Raw genomic sequence first — 22376 nt, 5'->3', positions numbered from 1 at the left:
TGTTGGTGATGTCATCCAACCATCTAATCCTCTGTTGTCCCCTTCTCCTGCCTTCAATCTTTCCCAGCATCAGGGTCTTTTCCAATGAGTCAGTTCTTTGCATCAGGTGGCCAAAGTGTTGGAGCTTCAGTTTCAGCATCAGTATTTCCAATGAATATTCAGGACTGATTTCCTTTAGGATTCACAGGTTTGATCTCCTTGCTGTCCAAGGGTCTCTCAGGAGTCTTCTCTAACACCACAGTTCAAAAGTATTAATTCTTTGTTGCTCAACTTTCTTTATGGTCCAACTCTCACATCCATACATGACTACTGGAAAAACCATAGCTTTGACTAGATGGGCTGCTGCTGCTGCTGCTGCTGCTAAGTCACTTCAGTCGTGTCTGACTTTGTGCAACCCCATAGACAGCAGCCCACCAGGCTCCCCCATCCCTGAATACTGGAGTGGGTTGCCAATTCCTTCTCCAATGCATGAAAGTGAAAAGTGAAAGTGAAGTCCCTCAGTAGTGTCTGACTCTCCTTGACCCCTTGGACTGTAGCCTACCAGGCTCCTCCATCCATGGGATTTTCCAGGCAAGAGTATTGGAGTGGGGTACCATTGCCTTGTCTGTGACGAGATGGACCTTTGCTGGTAAAGATGCTGTCTAGGTTTGTCATAGCTTTTCTTCCAAGGAGCAAGCATCTTTTAATTTCATGGCTGTAGTCACCATCTGCACTGACTTTGGAGCCCAAGAAAATAAAGTCTGTCACTGTTTCCATTGTTTCCCCATCTATTTGCCATGAAGTGATGGGATTGGATGCCATGATCTTAGTTTTTTGAATGTTGAGTGTTAAGCCAGCTTTCTCACTCTCCTCTTTCACTTTCATCAAGAGCCTCTTTAGTACTTCTTCACTTTCTGCCATAAAGGTGGTGTCATCTGCGTATCTGAGGTTATTTATATTTCTCCCTGCAATCTTGATTCCAGCTTGTACCATTTTGCATTGCCACCAGCAATGAGTAAGAATTTTTACTGCTCCCATCCTTACCAACATTTGGTGGTGTTAGGATATTTGTCATTCTAGTAGATAGGTGGTGGTATCTCTGTTGTTTTAAGTTGCATTTCCACAACGATATATGATATTGAGCATTTTTTTCATATGTTTACTTGCCATCGGTGTATCTTCTTTTGTGAAACATACGTTCAGGTGCTTTGTTCATTTTTAAATCGGTTTGTTCATTTTCTGATTTCTGAATTAAAAGTTCTTTGTATATTTTGGATAGCAGTCCTTTATCACATATATCTATTGCAAATAGTTTCTCCCAGTCTGTGGCTTGTATTCTCATTCTTTTAGCACAGTCCTTTGCAGAGCAGATGTTTTTACTTTGTGAGGTCCAGCTTATCAGTTATTTCTTCTGTAGATCATGCCTTTGGGGTTATATCTAAAAAATCACTGGCAAATCCAAAGTTACCTACCTGGATTTTGTCCTCTGTTATATTTTAGCAGTTTCCTAGTTTTGCGTTTTACATTTAGATCTATGAACCATTTTGAGTTAATTTTTGTGAAGAATGTAAGGTCTGTCTAGAGTTGTTTTTTTTTTTTTTTGGCACTTGAATGTCCAGCTCCTCCAGCACTATTTTCCATTGTGATAACTTTTCTTTCTTTATTTCTATAAATATATTTAGTTGAATAAAATTTTGAGTGGGTCTATTACTGTGTTCTCTGTTCTGTTTCATTATTTGTCTGTTCTCTTGCCAATACTGTATTGATTACTGTGGCTTTAATGAAGTGAGTCTTGAAGTTGAGTAGTGTCAGTCCTACAATTTTATTCTTCTCCTTCAATATTGTGTTGGCTATTCTGGATCTCTTGCCTTTTTACATACATTTTAGCATCAGTTTGTCAATATTTGAAAATAACTTGCTGTGATTTTGATTGGGATTCAGTTCAGTTGTTCAGTCGCTCAGTCATGTCCGACTCTTTGCGACCCCATGAATCGCAGCATGCCAGGCCTCCCTGTCCATCACCAACTTCCGGAGTCCACCCAAACTCATGTCCACTGAGTCAGTGATGCCATCCAGCCATCTCATCCTCTGTCGTCCCCTTCTCCTTCTGCCCCCAATCCCTCCAGCATCAGAGTCTTTTCCAATGAGTAACTCTTTGCATGAGGTGGCCAAAGGACTGGAGTTTCAGCTTTAGCATCATTCCTTCCAAAGAAATCCCAGGGCTGATCTCCTTCTGAATGGACTGGTTGGATCTCCTTGCAGTCCAAGGGACTCTCAAGAGTCTTCTCCAACACCACAGTTCAAAAGCATCAGTTCTTTGTTGCTCAGTCACAGTCCAACTCTCACATCCACATGACCACTGGAAAAACCATATCCTAAGTATTTCAATTCTGGAGTGCTAATGTAAAATGTATTATGTTTTCAGTGTCAAATTCTACTGGTTCATTGTCAGTATATAGGAAAGCAAGTTGACTTTTGTATATTAACCTTGTATCTTGCAACTTTACTATAATCACTTATTAGTTCCAGGAGTATTTTTTGTCTATTATTAATTTTAAAATTTTCTACATAGACAATCATGTCATCTGTGAACAAAGTTTTATTTCATCCTTCCTAATCTGTATATTTTTATCTTACTCTTTTCTCTTATTGCATTAAGCTAGTACTTCCAGGATGGTACTGAAAAGGAGCTGTAGAGGGGACATCCTTGCCTTGTTCCTGAACTTAGTAGGATAATTTTGAGTTTCTCATAATTAAGTCTGATGTTAATTATAGGGTTTTTTTGTTTTTAGAAATACTCTTTATCAAGTTGAGAAAGTTCCCCTCTGTTTCTAGTTTATTGAGAATCTTTATCATGAATGAGTGTTGCATATTGTTCATTGCTTGTTATGAATTTTTTGATCCATTCATGTGATTTTTCCTTTTTTAGCCTGTTGATGTGATAGATTACATTAGTTGATAATTGAATGTTGAACAAGCCTTGTATACCTGGAACAAATCCTACTTGGGAATGGTGTATAATTCTTTTTACACATTATTGGATTCAGTTTTCTAGTATTTTTTGATGATTGTACATGACAGTGTATTGGGGAGGAGGAGCTGTGGCAAATGGACCTTTAGTGACATGGAGGGGAGGTATAGGGAAGGGAAGTGTTCTGTTGTCCTCTGGTTAGGTTTTAGTCTCTCAGTGAGCCTGTTCTTCTGGGCTAGGAACTTCACAAGTGCTTCTTAGTCTCCTACCCCCTTTGATGGGATGTGATAACCTGAAAAGCAGAGACATTACTTTGCCAACAAAGGTCCATTTAGTTAAGGCTATGGTTTTTCCAGTGGTCATGTATGGATGTGAGAGTTGGACTGTGAAGAAGGCTGAGCGCCGAAGAATTGATGCTTTTGAACTGTGGTGTTGGAGAAGACTCTTGAGAGTCCCTTGGACTGCAAGGAGATCCAACCAGTCCATTCTAAAGGAGATCAGCCCTGGGATTTCTTTGGAAGGAATGATGCTAAAGCTGAAACTCCAGTCCTTTGGCCACCTCATGCGAAGAGTTGACTCATTGGAAAAGACTCTGATGCTGGGAGGGATTGGGGGCAGGAGGAGAAGGGGACGGCAGAGGATGAGATGGCTGGATGGCATCACCGACTCAATGGACGTGAGTTTGAGTGAACTCTGGGAGTTGGTGATAGACAGGGAGGCTTGGTGTGCTGCGATTCATGGGGTCGCAAAGAGTTAGACACGATTGAATAACTGAACTGAACTAAACTGATAGCCTGAATGAGCTAGTATTTCCCTTCCCCCAGATCACTTAAGCTCTGATCAAACCCCAACATTTTAGGATCTTTACATAGCTTTCTTTTGAGGAAAGGATTTGTTAAGAAAGCCAGAATGTTCTAGCATGTTCCTAAATGGTTTCTTTTTCCCTCCACCTTCCAGATACGAGGAATTTTTCCTCTGATAGTCAGAACCTGGTCTATCTTTTGGAGGTAAAACTCACAAAAATGTGGAGCCCCCCCATGACTGATCCCCCTTGGAGTTTCTGTCTCTCGGAGTTGTTTACAATGAACCTCCAGCAATTTCTCAATGATTGGTCAGGTTTTTCTAATCCGGTAGTAGTTGCTGTGGAGTTTTCTGCTCTGTAAGTTGCGATTTTCAGCATCTTTCCCATTTTTGAGACAGCAGTTTGCACTGTGACCTCAGGTCTCTGGCCTCTTATTGGAAGTGACACCTTCCAAGCTCCTTACAAATTAGACTGGAAACCAATAGTCCTGTGGACTTTTTAATTACTTGCTGGAGTCACACACAGCTACTTTGGCTATGTGTTCAAGGCAAAGATGACTCACTATTGTGAATATGATGCAGTTTTAAAATTATAATCTACTGCGGGAGCTTTAGTAGGAGTTCATTAGATACAATATGAGTTTGGATTAAAATACCAATAAAAGCTTTCTCATATAAATTAATTGCTGTAAGAAATCAAATTTAATTCATCAAAACAGAAAAAAAACCCCAAAATTTAGGTAAATTTAATCCTTTATATTTTATCAAGAGCCAAATATATATAGAAATATAAAACATCATTCATTTTGCCTTTTGCTGCTCTAATATGTGGCATTCAAAAAAACTCCATTCAAAAAAGTGAGAACAATTTGCCATTTCTAGGCTCACATAGTCATCTGATATCAAGAGTCACGTTGGATCATATGCATGCTCAGATCTTTCTCCACCTCCCTTTTTACATTCATAGCTCAATAATCTAATTCTCATTTCACAAGAGTTTCTCTTTAATAAATGGAAGAGAAACATCACTGCACATTTTACAGCAGTTGCATTTTTTTGAACTAGGCTGCTCCAAAAATTAATTGCTTCATTGTGTAGAGCTCCTCTCCCAATTTTTTAAGAAATGGGAGCTATAGCTTGCCTTCTTTGAAGTGTTTCATCATTTTGCTTATTTTGTTCAGATGTTTTGAAAATGCCTGAAAGATTAAAGAAACTTAAACATAAAATATATTTTGTTCAGTCATGGAAATATTTAATAGTAATATTAAATATGAAATAAACTGGATTCTTTACTGGCTGAGCCACCAGGGAAGCCCCAAAATAAGCTGAAGTGTCCCAAATCTATATTGAGTTAACTGGGTGTCTCTAGTGGCTCAGCAGCAAAGGATCTGTCTACAATGCAGGAGCCACAGGAGATGCAAGTTCTATCCCTGGGTTGGGAAGATCCCCTGGAGAAGAGAATGGCAACCCACTCCAGTGTTCTTGCCTGGAGAATCCTATGGACAGAGGAGTCTGGTAGGCTACAGTCCATATGGTTGCAAATAGTTGGACATGACTGAGGTGACTTAGCACAAGTATGCAACAACATAACTAGAGGTAAGTGGGTGACATTCATATGTCATGTGATTTCCCACACTGTTCTGGGCATGGTCTGCCTTTAAAGACATATTGTATATATGATATATATTATACAACTACCATTATACTATATACAATTATATATAATATACAATATATTATAATATTAATATATAAATAATAAAAAGAATAATATGTAATTGTATAATATAATAATATGTAGAATACAATTTAATATATAATTATGCATATATAAGAAGCTAGTCAGGACTTTTATTTATCTTTAATTAATCTTTTGCCCATAGAATAGCTATTGCTGACTCATGGAATGCTCTTTCATCAGTGATTAGGAATCTCCTCCTGGTTTGAGCACCTAGAGGGGTTTATTTTTAATGACATAATTTATTTGCATATTTGAAAAGCTCTACTCAGTTGAAGTACATTTTATATATGTGTGTACAAAATCCATTACTGGGTTAAGCTATGATTTTTGGGGAACAAAGAAATAAATCTCTCTGCATTGAATTGTAGTTAAGCTCTGAATTTTCTCAATTTCCTCTCCAGCGTGTATCCTAATTTCCCTTCCTCCAGTTTGATAAGTAATATTGGCCTCATGGTTACCCATTTATCTGTTATGCCTTTATTTGAAGCTCTTCAGGAGATGCTATGTGTAGAAATACCTGGGTCTCTCAGAACTGGTGACATCTTTCTGTTTGACTTATTCTACCTCAGATGTGTTAGTGTTCATCACGTTTGTTTTTCAGGGGGTAGTTTGGAAGGTTACCTTATCTCCTCCGTGGAGGCCAGGGTCAAAAGAGACTAGCATGCTGAGTTTCCATTCAGCACGTGCTCTGCTCCAGCCTCTTCCTCCTCTCTGAGCTGACATGTGTGGGGAGACACAGAGACAAGCTTACAAAAGACTGTAGTCCTGATCTGAGGCCATCAGTTAAACCTTTTCCTCCAGCCCCCAGCACAGCATGGCTTCCAACTTGTCTAGGGCACACATCAGAAGAGAGGCAGGGAGGATGAAAAGGTGATGCACATACGGAGTAGAAAGCCATCATGTCCTTGCATGCATCTCTTCCCTTATCCAACTTAACTCCAACAAAAGAATGGGAAGCTCTTGCTGAAGATATACATCCTAGACTCCTATGGAATAATAATCGATAGAGTAGTGGAATTTATTTTTCCCTCAGGATGAATGAGTATTAGAGTTGTCAGATGAGATAAATCTTTTTTTCTATTTTGTTGTTGTTGTTTAGTCGTTAAGTCATGTCTGACTCTTTGGGACCCTGTGCACTGTAGTCCACCAGGCTCCTCTGTCCATGGGATTTCCCAGGCAAGAATACTGGAGTGGGTTGCCATTTCATTCTCCAGGGGGTCTTCCCAACCCAGGGATCCAACCCATGTCTCCTAGATTGGCTGGCAGATTCTTTACTGCTGAGCCACCACGGAAGCCCATACCTCTCTCCAACTCTACCACTAGCCTCATAATTTTTAATCTGTGCTGCTGCCTTTAGGATCCTGAATATGCATATGTTCATATATGACTCTCTGATGTATGGCGATGACTTGAATAACAGTATCAAGTCACAGTTGTCACTCAACTTTGTAGTATTTAGTTGTGTGTGTGTGTTAGTTGCTCAGTCGTGTCCAACGCTTTGCGACCCCTTGAACTGTAGCCCGCCAGACTCCTTTGTCCATGGGATTCTCCAGGCAAGAATACTGCAGTGGATTGCCATTCTCTTCTCTAGAGGATATTCCTGACCCAGGCATCCAACCCAGGTCTCCCGTGTTGGAGGAAGTTTCTTCACCATCTGAGCCTTTGGGAAAGCCGGTGGTATTTAATTACGTATGATCAATGAAATTACCCAATCTGACAAAAAGTCTATAGGATAGTACCTCTAAATGGTAAATGCTGCTGCTAAGTCACTTCAGTTGTGTCTGACTCTGTGTGACCCCATTGACGGCAGCCACCAGGCTCCCCTGTCCCTGGGATTCTCCAGGCAAGAACACTGGAGTGGGTTGCCATTTCCTTCTCCAATGCATGAAAGTGAAAAGTGAAAGTGAAGTCACTCAGTCGTGTCTGACTCTTAGCGACCCCATGGACTGACTGCAGCCCACCAGGCTCCTCCATCCATGGGATTTTCCAGGCAAAGTACTGGAGTGGGGTGCCATTGCCTTCTCTGAAATGGTAAATATATTGGTATAATGTAGAGATTATACATTATAGAAATAGAAAGGTACACATTTCTATTGTTGTGATAGATGTAGTATTCCCAATTCAAATGTTTCTTCAGAGAAAAATATCAGAATAACATTCTCTTCTGCTCACTACCTCTCAATTTCTTTTATTTTTCTGCACCTAAATATATATATACTTTGAGTATGGAAAGACCCGCAGTTGCTGACATATGAGAAGGGGCTTGTTTTGTTTTGACAGAGTCTCCAGATTAGTTCAGTAGAAGAATTTCTTGAGCTTTGGTGAGCAAGATAATTTATAAAAATTCTAGGATTTCAGCAAACTAGTCAGGAAACATTAGAAAAATTTGAGTGTACATCTCCAATGTTAAGTAATATTTTCTGTCATTCTCCTTTTTCCAAGACATACAAAATCAGGAATAAATAAGTCCCTGAGTAAAAATGCCAGTGGTTTTTGACCTCAAAGTACCAAACGAGTGGAAGTACTGGAATTCAAACACCGCCTTGTCCTCCTTTTCTCTGGGTAACTTGGCACTTTCCTGATGGTCTTGGCATTCCCACGGTCTTAGGCAGCTTTACTCTGGCTCCTTGCTCTCTGCTTACAATGGGGCAGGCGTCTCAGCCTTCCTGTTTCTCTCCTGATCAACTTCCAAGGGCTGGATAGAGGCTCCTTGAGTACATGCCCCAGTGCCACATACATCTCTCCCCATCAGATAAGACCTCAAGGTCTTCAGCTTATTCTTTCCGTTCAGTTCAGTTCATTCACTCAGTTGTGTGTGACTCTTTGCAAACCCATGGATGGCAGCATGCCAGGCCTCCCTGTCCATCACCAACTCCAGAATTTACTCAGACTCGTCACTGAGTCGGTGATGCCATCCAACCATCTCATCCTCTGTTGTCCCCTTCTCCTCCTGCCTTCAATCTTTCCCAGCAGGGTCTTTTCCAATGAGTTGGCTCTTTGTATCAGGTGGCCAAAGTATTGGAGTTTCAGCATCAGCGTCAGTCCTTCCAATGAATACTCGGACTGATTTCCTTTAGGATTGACTGATTTAGCCTCCTTGCAGTCCAAGGGACTTCCAGGAGTCTTCTCCAACACCACAGTTCAAAAGCATCAGTTCTTTGGTGCTCAGCTTCTTTATAGTCCACCTCTCACACCTGTAAATGACTATTGGAAAAAATGATAGCTTTGACTAGATGGACATTTGTTGGTAAAGTAATGTCTCTGCTTTTTAATATGTTGTCTGATTTTGTCATAGCTTTTCTTCCAAGGAGCAAGTATCTTTTAATTTCATGGCTGCAGTCACCATCTGCAGTGATTTTGTAGCCCAAGAAAATATAGTCTGTCACTGTTTCCATTGTTTCCCCATCTATTTGCCATGAAGTGATGGGACCAGATGCCATGATCTTAGTTTTTTGAATGTTGAGTTTTAAGCCAACTTTTTCACTTTCTTTTTTCACGTTCCTGATGTCATCTGTGTATCTGAGGTTATTGATATTTCTTCCAGCAATCTTGATTCCAGCTTGTGCTTCATCCAGCTTGGCATTTTGCATGATATTATTTAACTCTGCATAGAAGTTAAATAAGCAGGGTGACAATATAGAGCCTTTCCCAGTTTGGAACCAGTCATTGTTCCTCGTCCAGTTCTAGCTGTTGCTTCTTGACCTGCATACAGATTTCTCAGGAAGCAGGTATGGTGGTCTGGTATATTCCCATCTCTTGAAGAATTTTCCACAGTTTGTTGTGATCCACACAGTCAAAGGCTTTAGTGTAGTCAATGAAGCAGAGGTAGATGCTTTTCTGGAATTCTCTTGCTTTTTCTATGATCTAGTGGATGTTGGCAATTTGATCTCTGGTTCCTCTGCTTTTTCTAAAGCCAGCTTGAACATCTGGAAGTTCTTGGTTCACGTACTATTGAAACCTGGCTTGGAGAATTTTGAGCATTACTTTACTAGCATGTAAAATGAGTACAATTGTGTGATAGTTTGAACATTCTTTGGCATTGCCTTTCTTTGGGATTGGAATGAAAACTGACCTTTTCCAGTCCTGTGGCCACTGATGAGTTTTCCAAATTTGCTGACATATTGAATGCAGCACTTTCACAGCATCATCTTTTAAGATTTGAAATAGCTCAGCTGGAATTCCATCACTTCCACTAACTTTCTTCATAGTGATGCTTCCTAAGGCCCACTTGACTTCATACTCCAGGATGTCTGGCTCTAGGTGAGTGATCACACCATCGTGGTTATCTGGGTCATTAAGATCTTTTTTGTATAGGTCTTCTGTGTATTCTTGCCACTTCTTCTTAATATCTTCTGCTTCTGTTAGGTCCATACCATTTCTGTCCTTTATTGTGCCCATCTTTGCATGAAATGTTCCCTTAATATCTCTAATTTTCTTGAAGAGACTTTATTCCTTAGCAAAAGTAAATTCTCTGTCTCCAAAGGACACCTCCCACCAGACTTTGGGGAGCTGCTTACATTATTTTACTGGGAGAGTTAATTCTGGCGTTCAGAGGTTCAGTTCTCCATCTGACATTTTTCCAGTATTTCTCCCAAGGTGCTAGTGAGTCTTCAACAATTAAAAAAAATTCAAATATTCAGTTTAGGAGTTTCCTTTTGCTACAGTTGAGGCTGTCCAGTTTATAATTAGTGATTGAGAAGATGCCTGTATGTGTATAGGATAAATAGTCCTACAAAGTTCAATATCAATCACCTGTTTCCCTAGGATCAATAACGATGTGTGTTTTGTTACCATGTTTCTGAACTATGTCCCAAGGGAACAAAACTCAGAAGGAAGATTAGTCTCCTGTTCTTGTTTGTAGTAGTTTACACTATTAATACACATGTAATAGGCATTTAAAAATTCATTTTGCCATCATTTTCTGTTTCAATGCCACTGGATCATTCTTTTTTTTTTTTCCCCCCCCACTTAGTAGCTAGGTGTTGAGCATTTACTCTTTGGAGAAGGAAATGGCAACCCACTCCAGTATTCTTGGCAGAAAAAATCCCATGGACAGAGGAGCATGACGGGCTACAGTCCATGGGGTTGCAGAATCAGACACATCTAAGCAACTGAGCATGCACACACATTGGACGCTTACTACATGATTGCGCCGCGTCTGTGCTGGGCACACCAAGCAAAGGAGATGGACAGGAACTTGACTTCACAATCTTATGGGCTGTTAATCATATAAATGGTTAACATCATCACAGCTGCCCATCTCAACTTGGAATGATTCTTTTGTTAAGACCTGGCACTCCAGTTACTTTCAAGGTGAGAACAAATACCGTTTTAAAACACAGAAGTCAAATAATTCAGAGAGGCACTAGTATATGTTACATGACCTTCTGAAAAATATTAATTTGCAGAGTGTTTCCATATTTGGCAGTATGCTCTGAGAGTTGTAACGAATGGTATTTGCTTATTAATGCAAAATGGTTGTGAGTATAATATACTTGTTTGTATAAAATGCAAATTAAATATCAAGAATACATTTGATTGTTCTGAGAAGTCAACATAAAATGTAGAATGTTAATGCTTTAGGGACCTGGAGAATGTCTCATCTCGTCCCCTTGTTTTATAGAAAGGAAATGAAGAGGCGAGAGATAGCGCCAGGTCACCCCTAGCCTCTGCTTCACACAGAGGGTTTAATTGAGATCAGCTGAGGCCGAATGGCCTTACCACTGACTCCAACTATAAAAAGAGATTTGTAGAGGAAAACAAAAACTTAGAAGGGGAAGCTGGGTTTTCTTCAGGGAATTGGTCTAGTGCAAAGCTTTGTTGTCCAGGACAGCTTAGAGACAGAAGCCTGTTACAGAGATGTTGCTTCAGGAGGTCACTGGCTTGAGGTTTCCAGGAAGAGGAGATGGATGATTTTGAAACCCTGAAGAATAAGGGAACCAAGGGCTATTCTCAAAATTTCACTCTAATGGTAATTAGTTGAAATTCCTTGGGAATTTTAGCCATTTAAGAATGAATTGCAAAATGTTTTAGAGTGAAAGGATTGGCTAAAATACACTTCTTAAAAACCAGTTATCCATTTCATTAATTCTAAGTCACAATTGACTTAAAATGCTCCATTTTTTATATGCCACTGAGAAGGAAAGATTGCTGCCCATGAAACATTGATACGATGCTTTCTTACCACTTAGAATTCATTTGATACTCATTTGAAGTCTTTGGACTTAGATATAGGATTTTTTTTTAAATTAATTATTTATCACTCTTTTGCCTACAGAAGAAAGGAAAACATAAGGGAACTGAGTAATTGTGGTATTCTAACGTTTCTTCCCCATCCAAAGGCTAGTTCTTCTGCATCCCTTTTCATTCACCGTCATTAATGTCCTTGTTTGTGTGTATATCAGCCTCTTCCTTTGAAGACATTGACGGTTGTTGTTTCTTAAAGAATCTGTAAGAAAACCCAAAGCCATGGTGCAGGGCTCTTCACCTAGCTTGGACTCCTAGGTCGGGAATGGGGCTCATCATTTAGTTACCACCCCAGACCCAACTCCCCACCAACATTTGATTGTAGGCTCTTTACAAGAGTGCCTTTCTCATTTTCCAGGAGTTTTTTTTCCAAGTTGTTGATGTTGGGTCACACCTGGGCAGTGAGAACCCTGTCATGATTGCCACAGGTCAGACAGAGATTGTTAGATACCACCTAGAGACATCCTGATTTTGGATTTCAGAGAGTAAAGTGTAAAGAAGTGTGACTCTCGGAACTAATGAAAATCTGGCACTAAAGGACCCCTCGCCTTTATTGCTTTTCTCCCTTTGGAATTTGACCTATTTTGCAGACAAAGTAAATTAGCTGCTTTGTTTTGTTACTGTGAGTAATTGAGCTTGGGGCTGTGCGTAGTGCCTGCTGCCTTTCTCTTGGTCAGCATTTCCTGTATGCCTTTGCAGAACGCAGGGGATCTCCCAGTTGTTAGCAGGTTTCCCGTGTGGAAAGAATTCTGTGGTTGCAGAAGTCTGGGAGATGCCATCCACCACCTTTATCTCTTGAAGAAGCACCATTCTAATGAGCAGCAAAGCCTCTGAGTTGTCCTACGGTGAAGAACCCCACTTAAAACCTCACCTCTGTGTTTTCAAACTTGTGTGACTATAGAAGTCTTTTCCCCCATTTTATGAGTGCACTCTAGCAGAGTTTGAGATATTCTTCTCTAGGTCCCCCTTAGCTTGTACCATTCCTCTCATATGACCCGTTCTCACCTATGGGTCAGTATCCTAACACACCATTCCTGGATGGTCTTCTTCACGCCCAAGGCTTCACTGTGTACATCTCGTGAAGATTTTCAAAGCCACTTCACCCTAGACATGATCTGGAGACACTGCCTTGGCAACAGATCATCCCCAGGTCAGAGTCTCCCATGCCCTTCCACCTCAATGTGTTCTAAAAGAAATTAATAATATTCATGTGTCCCCAAACCTAGGGTTCTTGGGTTCTCTCTTGATAACACCCCATCAAGGCACAACCATCTTCTGACTCAGTGCCCCATGGTCAGCCCTGTAAGTCCTGTAAATTCAAATCCATGAGTCTCCAGCTGGGTCCTTCCCCGTCTGGCCACTGCTGCCTTAATTCAGCCCCTCTGACTCCAGCTGGAATGCTGATGCCCTTGGAGTTCTTTCTGCTGGGATCTATCCTCTCTGTTGGGCTTCCCAGGTGGTTCAGGGATAAAGAATCCACCTGCCAAGCAGGAGAGGTGGGCTCAAACCCTGGGTTGGGAAGATCCCCTAGAGAAGGAAATGGCAACCCACTCCAGTATTCTTGCCTGGGAAATCCCATGGACAGAGGAACCTGGTGGGCTACAGGCCATGTGGTCACCAAAGAGTTGGACATGATTTAGCAACTAAACAACAAAAGCAATAATCCCATGGACGGAGGAGCCTGGTGGTCTACAGTCCATGGCATCGCAGAGTTGGACACAACTGAGTGACTTCACTTTCACTTTCACTGGTGGTTTTCAACTGAGTTATGCTGGACATTCTCATTTAATGGGAACTAGAAGGTTTTTTTTTTTTTTTTTTTTTAAAAGAAGGAGAGAGGCATGATATGACTGTTTGGAAACAATCAGGCAACAAGAAAGATAGTTTTGGTTGTTTAGTCACTAAGTAATGTCTGACTCTTTGCGACCCCATGGCCTTCAACCTGCCAGACTCCTCTCGCCATGGGATTCTCCAGGTAAGAATACTGGAGTGGGTAACCATTTCCTTCTCCAGGGGATCTTCCTGACCCAGGAATCGAACCTGTACCTCTTACACTGGCAGGCAGGTTCTTTACTGTTGAGCCACCAGGGAAGCCACACCCTCCCCCCCCCAATTACATATGCATTTATGGTAAAATACTATGCAGTCACTTTGCAAGTTGTACTTATTTTCATATTTCTTAATATGGAAGACAGTTCAGGCTATATTTTTAAGTGAAAAAAAATCAGATTACAAAATAGTTTGTATCATATATTCCTCACTGCTGCTGCTAAGTTGCTTCAGTTGTGTCCAACTCTGTGCGACCCTATAGATGGCAGCCCACCAGGCTCTCCTGTCCCTGGGATTCTCCAGGCAAGAACACCGGAGTGGGTTGCCATTTCCTTCTCCAATGCATGAAAGTGAAAAGTGAAAGTGAAGTCGCTCAGTTGTGTCCGACTCCTAGCGACCCCATGGATTGCCGCCTACCAGGCTCCTCCGTCCACGGGATTTTCCAGACAAGAGCACTGGAGTGGGGTGCCATTGCCTTCTCCGATATTCCTCAGTAGGGACACATAAATATTTTCCATATATATATATATGGCTTCCCAGGTGGTACTAGTGTAAAGAGCCTGCTTGCCAAGGCAGGAGGCATAAGGGACCCAGGTTCAATCCCTGGATCAGAAAGATCCCCTGGAGGAGGGAATGGCAACCCACTCCAGTATTCTTTCCTGGGGAATCTCACAGAGGAGCCTGGCAGGCTGCAGTTCGTAGGGTCACAAAGAGTCCGATATGACTGAAGCAACTTGCCATGCATACCATATACATATAAAGATTATGCAAGTATATAAAAATGCTAAAAATCATTTATCTGTTGGCACTGGGTACCACACACGGTTTTAATTTATTTTTCTCTGTTTTGCTTATGTGTTTTGAATTTTTTAATACTGAAGTGGTATACTTCTAAAATTAAAAAGTTAAAAATTATTTGACAGATTTGATCCTAAAACACTACTCCCTGTGTAAGTTTCCCTAATGTGACTCTTCCCAGCACTCACTACTCACGTGCTTTGTTGCTCAGAGAACAGTCCAGGCTGTGCTCACATCTGTTCCGTGTGCTGGGCTGTGAACTCCTTGAGGACAGAAGCCATGTCTTAATTATCTTGTATCCTGTTATTTAGCCCAGTTTGACCCTCAGTGAGTGCTCAGTAAATATTTAATGAATGATTGAGACTGATTTTGTAAAGAAGGCTAGATTTGAGGTTCTTTCTTGCTGGTACGTGTGTGTGTATATCTGCCTCTGCTCACTAATGCTGGGCCCTGCTCTAGGCACGTTATATGCATTCCCTACAGTGTAGATAATCCCATTATTACTGCTGTTGCTGCTGCTGCTGCTGCTAAGTTGCTTCAGTCATGTCTGACTCCTAGCGACCCCAGGGTATAAATGAAGGCTTGAAGGTAAGATCGGTCTGTGGATTTGCTCTGAGTTGCATATGCCTTACTCGAAAACTTCTGCTTTTAAATACTATTACACTGTCTCCTAAGGGATTCTCTGGTGGCTCAGTGATTAAAGAATCTACCTGCAGTGCAGGAGCTGCAGGAGATGCGGGGTCCGATTCCTGGGTTGCCAAGATCCCTTGGCGAGGGCATGGCTACTCACTCCAGTATTCTTTCCTGGAGAATCCCATGGACAGAGGAGCCAGGTGGGCTACAATCCATGGGATCACAAACAGTCAGACACAGCTGAAGCAACTTAGCTACACTGTCTCCTGGGGCTCCACCATAACCACACAACACTTGGAAATAAATGCACTTCATGCAGCAAAGGCCTGGGATGGTGGCAGGCTCCTGATGAAGGGAAGGGTGATTCTGATCTGAGTGGAGACATGTTCAGAGCCAACGCTATTTTCCTGCCCCACACTTCTGCCCAGAGTGGCCCTGTGTGTGGAACCTAATGTGGTACCAGGTCACCATGTTGACCTGAAGCCACATCTGTGTCTTAAGTTGGATCTTGAATGTGTGGGCCTGGCATTCATAGTTCCAGAGCCCTGAGGAGAAGAGAAAGCAAAAGCAAAGCAAACACATAAGCCTAGAATCTTCTATCCTGTGTGTGTATTAGTTGTTCTGTTGAGTCTGACTCTTTGAGATCCCATGGACTGTAGCCTGCCAGATTCCTCTGTCCATAGATTTTTCCAGGCAAGAATACTGGAGTGGGTTACCAGTTCCTTCTCCAGGGTATCTTCCCGACCCAGGGATCAAACCCAGGTCTCCTGCTTTGCAGGCAGATGCTTTACTGTCTGAGCTCTACTATTCTGATCCAATCTAAAATCCTTTATTGTTGTTGTCATTCTGTCACTCAGTTGTAGCCAACTCTTTGCAACTCCATGGACTGCAGCATGCCAGGCTTCCCTGTCCTTCACTGTCTGCTCAGACTCATGTCCTTTAAGTCAGTGATGCTTTTCCCAGCATCACGGTCTTTTCTAATGAGTTGGCTCTTTGCATCAAGTGGCATAAGTGTTGGAGCTTCAGCTTCGGCATCAGTCCTTCCAAAGAATATTCAGTACTGATTTCCTTTAGGATTGATTGATTTTATCTCCTTGCTGTCCGAGGGACTCTCAAGAATCTTCTCCAGCCCCACAGTTCAAAGGCATCAATTCTTTGGCATTCAGGCTTCTTTATGGTCTAACTCTCACATCCATATGTGACTACTGGAAAAACCATAGCCTTGACCAGACGGGCCTTTGTTGACAAAATAATGTTTCTACTTTTTAATATGCTGTCTAGCTTTGTCATAGCTTTTCTTCCAAGGAGCAAGAATCTTTTAATTTTATGTCTGCAGTCACTGTCCACAGTGATGTTGGAGCCCAAGAAAAAGTCTGCCACTGTTTCTATTCCCATCCCGCTCCCCCGCCCGCCATCTATTTGCCATGAAGTGATGGGACTGGATGTCATGATCTTTGTTTTTTGAATATTGAATTTTAAGTGAAATTTTTCATTCTCCTCTTTCACCTCAAGATTCTCTTTAGTTCCTCTTTGCTTTCTGCCAATAGGGTGGTGTCATCTGCATATCTGAGGTTATTGATATTTCTCCTGGCAATCTTGATTTCAGTTTGAGCTTCATCCAGCCCGGCATTTTGTATGATGTACTCTGCATAAAAGTTAAATAAGCAGGATGACAACATACAGCCTTAACATACCCCTTTTCCAATTTTGAACCATTGTTGTTCCATGTCCAGTTCTAACTGTTGCTTCTTGACTTGCATACAAGTTTATCAGGAGGCAGGTAAGGTGGTCTGGTATTCCCATCTCTTTAAGAATAAAATCCTTTTATTACCTTGCCCTGAATCAGCAACATGCCTCTGTATATGAAAAAGAGAACATGGTGAGAACATGGAGTTGCTCTTACCTTTCCATGCGTCTAGGGTGTTGCCTGGGTTCCACAAATCTAAGTGTCCTGAGCAGCTCATCAGGAAGGGTCAAGTGGCTTCCAGTTGGTGAGAGCTATAAAGGCATTGGTGTGACTCCCCCTCCCAGCAGCATCTGTGCCGTTCCCTCTCCTGGTTGGGTGACCAGCCATCCAGATGTGGTTGGGACCGAGGGCTTTTCTGCAACCAGCTTTTGGTATGAAAACTGGCATGGTGGGCTACTCACCACCTCTTCCCTATGTAACCCCATTAGGCAACTTCTTCTTACCCTTTCTACCACACACACACACATTGCAAATACCATTTACTCTTTTTTCTCAAAAAAATTAATGCATTACAAGAGGTTTGGAAAATTAGAAAGGTGTAAGGAAAGACAAAATACATACCCACAGAATCCTACCATCATCCAGGAATAACTACTGTTAGCATTGTGATATATTTCCTTTCACTTTTTTTTTCTATATGGACAACTTTTCTGTGACTTATTTTCACATTTCATAGCTTCCTTCAATACTCATTCCAACCAAATTATCTTCATAAAATTATTTGTAGGTGTGAGGACAGCCTTGGATGATTTATTTCATCCCATAGTCCTGAGATATGGTCCTGGACAGATGCCCGAGCTGGAACATGCAAGAACTACCAAGGACTTCAGAACCAGGTAATTAAGTCCTTAACAGAGGGTAGCAACCATTTTTGAGGTTGATAGGTAAAGGAAAGCAAGGGAAGTTGCAGAGCGTTTAGCAGAGAACCACAACAACCTTGGGATATTGCATTATGAGATTGTAGAATTAATTCCATAATTACGATCAGTATGTGAGTGTTTCTTATATGAAAGAGAGTGATAAATTATTCCCTGTACCTCTAGTGAACAGTCAGACAAGAAGAAATGAGTCTTGAGCATAGTGTGAAGGATTTAGGCTAGATAATAAGAAAAGTTATTAACTACCTTAGTGGGTTAGAGAGAGTCTAAGAAATCTTCTCTGAAAGTCTTTAAAAATGATAAGAGATTTTCCTATCAAGGAAGGATTAAGTGTGGGCCTGCCTAATGGAGAAGAATAAACAAAATAGCTTTGTTAGAGTCTTAGCCAGCCCTTAGGTTCTATGATTCTATATAGAACAGAGAGCACATAAATTACATGTAAAATTGATTTTTATTTCACATTTTCCTTTGAGAAACAAAGAAAAATACAGTGATATTTTCAAAGTCTGAGTCGAATTTTCAGATGGTGACAGAGCAACGTGTTGCTTAGGGTTGGATAGTAACAGCAGAGGAGGGGCACTGGGCTGTGACGAAGTTGACTTTCATTATTTTCCCAAATTGCATTCTTGTTGCTTTTCCCTGAAACTTTAAAATAGGTTCACTTAGTTTAGTAAATGTCTTAGCTGAGATTTTAAGCCCTATTTGTGTTTCAAGGGATTAAACAAATCTGCCTGGCTTGCAACACCGCGGGTGACTTCCGGCCTCTGCTGCTTCACGCCTGTTATGTAGATCCTTCTTAATTGTTCACAATGTTCAGCGCAACATACTTTATATTTTCTGCTGGTCTTCCCCTCTCCTGCACAGTCATGCGAAGAGTGTATTCATGGTAAATATGGTCCATGGAGAGAGCATCCCTTTCTATGCAAATTGGCTGCTCAGGGACTAGTTGGGAGCTTACAATGTCATTGAAAGTCGCACAAATCAATTGGCAAACATTACTTTCTGTGATTATCTTGTTTTTGCACTTACATTTTTAATTTTGACAGTTTAAGTGTGCTTGGGGTTCATGGTAGTGAAAGGCCAAGTAGAATGTGGGGCAGGTCACTGCTGAGATTCCCGTCGCTTGGCTAATGAGGTTTTCTTTGGACCGTTGGTGTCATTTAATCTCATTAAGATTAAAGAGAGGTGCTTTAGAACAAAACAAATGAACAAATATTTATTGGGTGCCTGTGATGTACAAGGGATGTATTAGGTAGAATGGGGCATGCAAATTAGAAGCACTTGCTTTTAAGAGCTTTACTATCTAATTAACAAAAAAATAAATAGGAAAAATAAAAGAATACAGAGCACACAGAAAAAGGTGTCACGGAGCAGGACATGATTGAATGTCAATTGAATTATTCAGGTGAAGATGATTTTGGAAAGAAAACTGTGTCAGGCTCCTTTCTTCAGGTTATAAGCTATAAGTTGGTCTCAAAAGCCTTGGTTAAACAGCAAAGGGACCTTTCAAGATAGCAAGTTAATGTGTGTGAAGGCTGCCTAGCAGAAAGCAAAAGGTATGTTCAGGAAGCAAAGAAGATATTTTGGTTGGAAAGGAAACTTGGAGCAGGAGAGTAGTGGGAATGTTTGGAGAAAGATTCTCAGTTAATACCACGTGAATTCATTTTCTATTGCTTTGTGATAAACTCCTGCAAATTTAAAAGCTTAAAACAGTACCCATTTATTAGCTCATAATCTTATAGGTCAATAGTCTGTGTAGGTGCAACTAGCTTCTCTGCTTAGAGTCTCACAAAATCAGAGTCAAGGGGCCAAGTGGGCTAAACCAGGGATTCTGGAGAGAATGCTTCTGTTGCAGAAGAACGGAGAGAAAGCAGTCATACCCCAGGTCTTGGGTGAGTCCCTGGAACAGGCCACCAAGATAGCGTCCTTGGCTTTGCAAAGGAAGAATTCAAGAAAGAGCCAGAGTAGAGTGAAAGCAAGTTTATTTAGAGAGATACACATTCTATAGGCAGAATGAGGTCTGTCTCAGAAGGGATGTGGGATGGTTAGTTTTGTCCATTCTGAAGGAGATCAGCCCCGGGACTTCTTTGGAAGGAATGATGCTAAAGCTGAAACTCCAGTACTTTGGCCACCTCATGCAAAGAGTTGACTCATTGGAAAAGACTCTGATGCTGGGAGGGATTGCAGGCAGGAGGAGAAGGGGACGACAGAGGATGAGATGGCTGGATGGCATCACTGACTCCATGGACGTGAGTCTGAGTGAACTCCGGGAGTTGGTGATGGACAGGGAGGCCTGGCATGCTGTGATTCATGGGGTCGAAAAGAAACGGACACGACTGAGCGACTGAACTGAACTGAATTTCATATGCTAACAAGTGGGAGGATTATTTCAACTATTTGGGGGAAGGGGGAGAGATTGCCAGGAATTGGGCCACTGCCCACTTTTTGGCCTTTTATGGTCAGCTTTGGAATTTGTCATGGCACCTATGGGTGTGTCATTCAGCATGCTAATATGTTACAATAAGCATACAATGAGGCTCAAGGTCTGTTGGAACTTGAATCTTCTGCCATCTTGGCCCTTAGTTGGTTTTAACCAGTTTTTGTCTTTTCCTCAATGGTCATGTCATTCTTTTACTGGTTGTGCCCTGACTCTTTCTCTCCCATCTCACGTCCAAGCTCATTCAGATTGTTTGCAGGTCAAGTGCTTGTAGGAGTGAAATCCTTGTTTTCTTACTAATTACTGGAGAGGTACCACCCTCAGCTCTTAGATGGCACACTCATGTCCTTACCTCATGGTTCCTTCCATCACAGGGATAGCCAACCTCCCTCAAGTTGAATCCCTCTCCCTCTTCGCATCTCCCTTATTTCCTTTTCTGCTACCAGCTGGAGAAAACATTTTTTTTTTTTTTAAAGTCTCCTGTGATTAGTTGAGGCTCTTGCACATAATCTCCTTTTTGATTAGTTCAAGGTCATCTGCTTAGTGACTTTAATTATGTGTGCAAAATCTCTTTTCTCCATGAAATGTAGCAATCACGTTCACAACACAAGGAGATGAAGATTGTGAGGGGTCAACTTAGACCTCTGCTTCCCACACTCAGCCCCTAACATTCTGCTGCCATGTCCCCTTCTGTTACCTAAGAACTCAGAAGTGTGAGGAAAAAGAGCCTAGTTTAAACAGAGACAGAAATATGGTGGAATTTGGCACTTTTGTCAACTCTGTTTTATTTTCAATCAAATATCTTTTTCAAGGAGGAAAAAATGAACATGTAAGGAAAGTTCTTAGATAGCCTCCCATTCATCTTTCAAGGTTATAAGCATGTGAAAGGCTTCCTTATGCCCATAAAGACTTTGGCAGCATTACTGACTTGACCTAGATGGGAAGACATACTTCAAAGAGTAAGAAAAATTCCACTGAGGGTGTGTATACTATTCATAAATCCTCCTTTTTCTTTCCCTGGCCCAAGTATTCTTATATTTGTTACATTTTTAAAGCATCGTGTCATTCCACAAAAAGTGCAAAATCCTATTTCAAGGGATAGGCAGGAGAACTGGTGTCAGAATTTAGTTAAGAAAAAATAACTCTAGATGTTTATAACTCAAGTTTACCATGCTGATGGCATTCTCTGTTCCAACATGGCTGTAACATGTTGAATCATTCAGGGAAGAAACTATTTATATCTCTCTCACTGAGTCATTGCAGTCAGTCTGAAGTTGGACAGTCATCAGAGTGGGCAGAGGAAAGGGGAAGGCTGGGTACAGAGTGCAAAAGAACAAGGAAATTGTTTCTTGTATGATACTGTTGGACTCAGTTGCAATGCAGTGTCACCAGTTTCATGCAAGTCGGATAAATATTCCCAGTTAACACATTCCTGGTGCCCCTACTAGTTTTGCAGAGAGCACAGCACAAAGTGTTGCTGCTGCTGCTGCTGCTAAGTCACTTCAGTCGTGTCCGACTCTGTGCGACCCCATAGACAGCAGCCCACCAGGCTCCCCTGTCCCTGGGATTCTCCAGGCAAGAACACTGGAGTGGGCTAGACTTTTTCAAAATCGTTTAAGTCCGTTTAGACTATAAAAGTATCTCTTTCCCTTCACCGGTTGCTTAACTTCATTTCGGAAGAGTGTTAAGACCTTTCTCATAATTTATGAATCCCATGCTAATGGATGAATGCAAATATTGTTATCACCTTCCATTGACAGAGGACTCCATTATTACAGTGGAGAAAAGTGTTAATCCTTTTGTAATTAATGCCTTATTGGGGTCTGTACAGGTCAAGGATGTAGTTGGATTTTGGTAAATTAACTTTGAAGTCCTATCCTTAAATCCTCATTTTTTCTTTATCTTTAAAAATAACACTGCTATAACTTTGTTCTTTTTCTTTTACTGATGATATAAGATGTAGTGTATATGCTGAAATGAAACTAAACTGGACAAAAAGTGAGTATGAAGGACACATGGCTCTTAATATAACACCTCCTAACAAAACAGGCAGGAAGATTTAATGTACAGAAAGGACTATGGTGGTGTTATACTCG

General features: G+C 41.3%; 1 long non-coding RNA gene across 1 annotated transcript in view; it reads left to right on the top strand.

Annotated features, from left to right (window-relative positions):
- Positions 1 to 22376, top strand: part of LOC132346142 (uncharacterized) — a 129661-nt gene that overhangs the window by 5428 nt on the left and 101857 nt on the right. Inside the window, exon 3 of the long non-coding RNA XR_009495883.1 lies at positions 17693 to 17801. This is a non-coding gene — a long non-coding RNA (uncharacterized lncRNA). The remainder of the gene's footprint in view (positions 1 to 17692; positions 17802 to 22376) is intronic.

The sequence above is a fragment of the Bos taurus genome, chromosome 9, assembly GCF_002263795.3.
Source record: "Bos taurus isolate L1 Dominette 01449 registration number 42190680 breed Hereford chromosome 9, ARS-UCD2.0, whole genome shotgun sequence".
NCBI classification, from domain to species: Eukaryota; Metazoa; Chordata; class Mammalia; order Artiodactyla; family Bovidae; genus Bos; species Bos taurus.
Note: the sequence above shows the minus strand (reverse complement) of the source record. Positions and strands in the feature narration are given on the sequence as shown.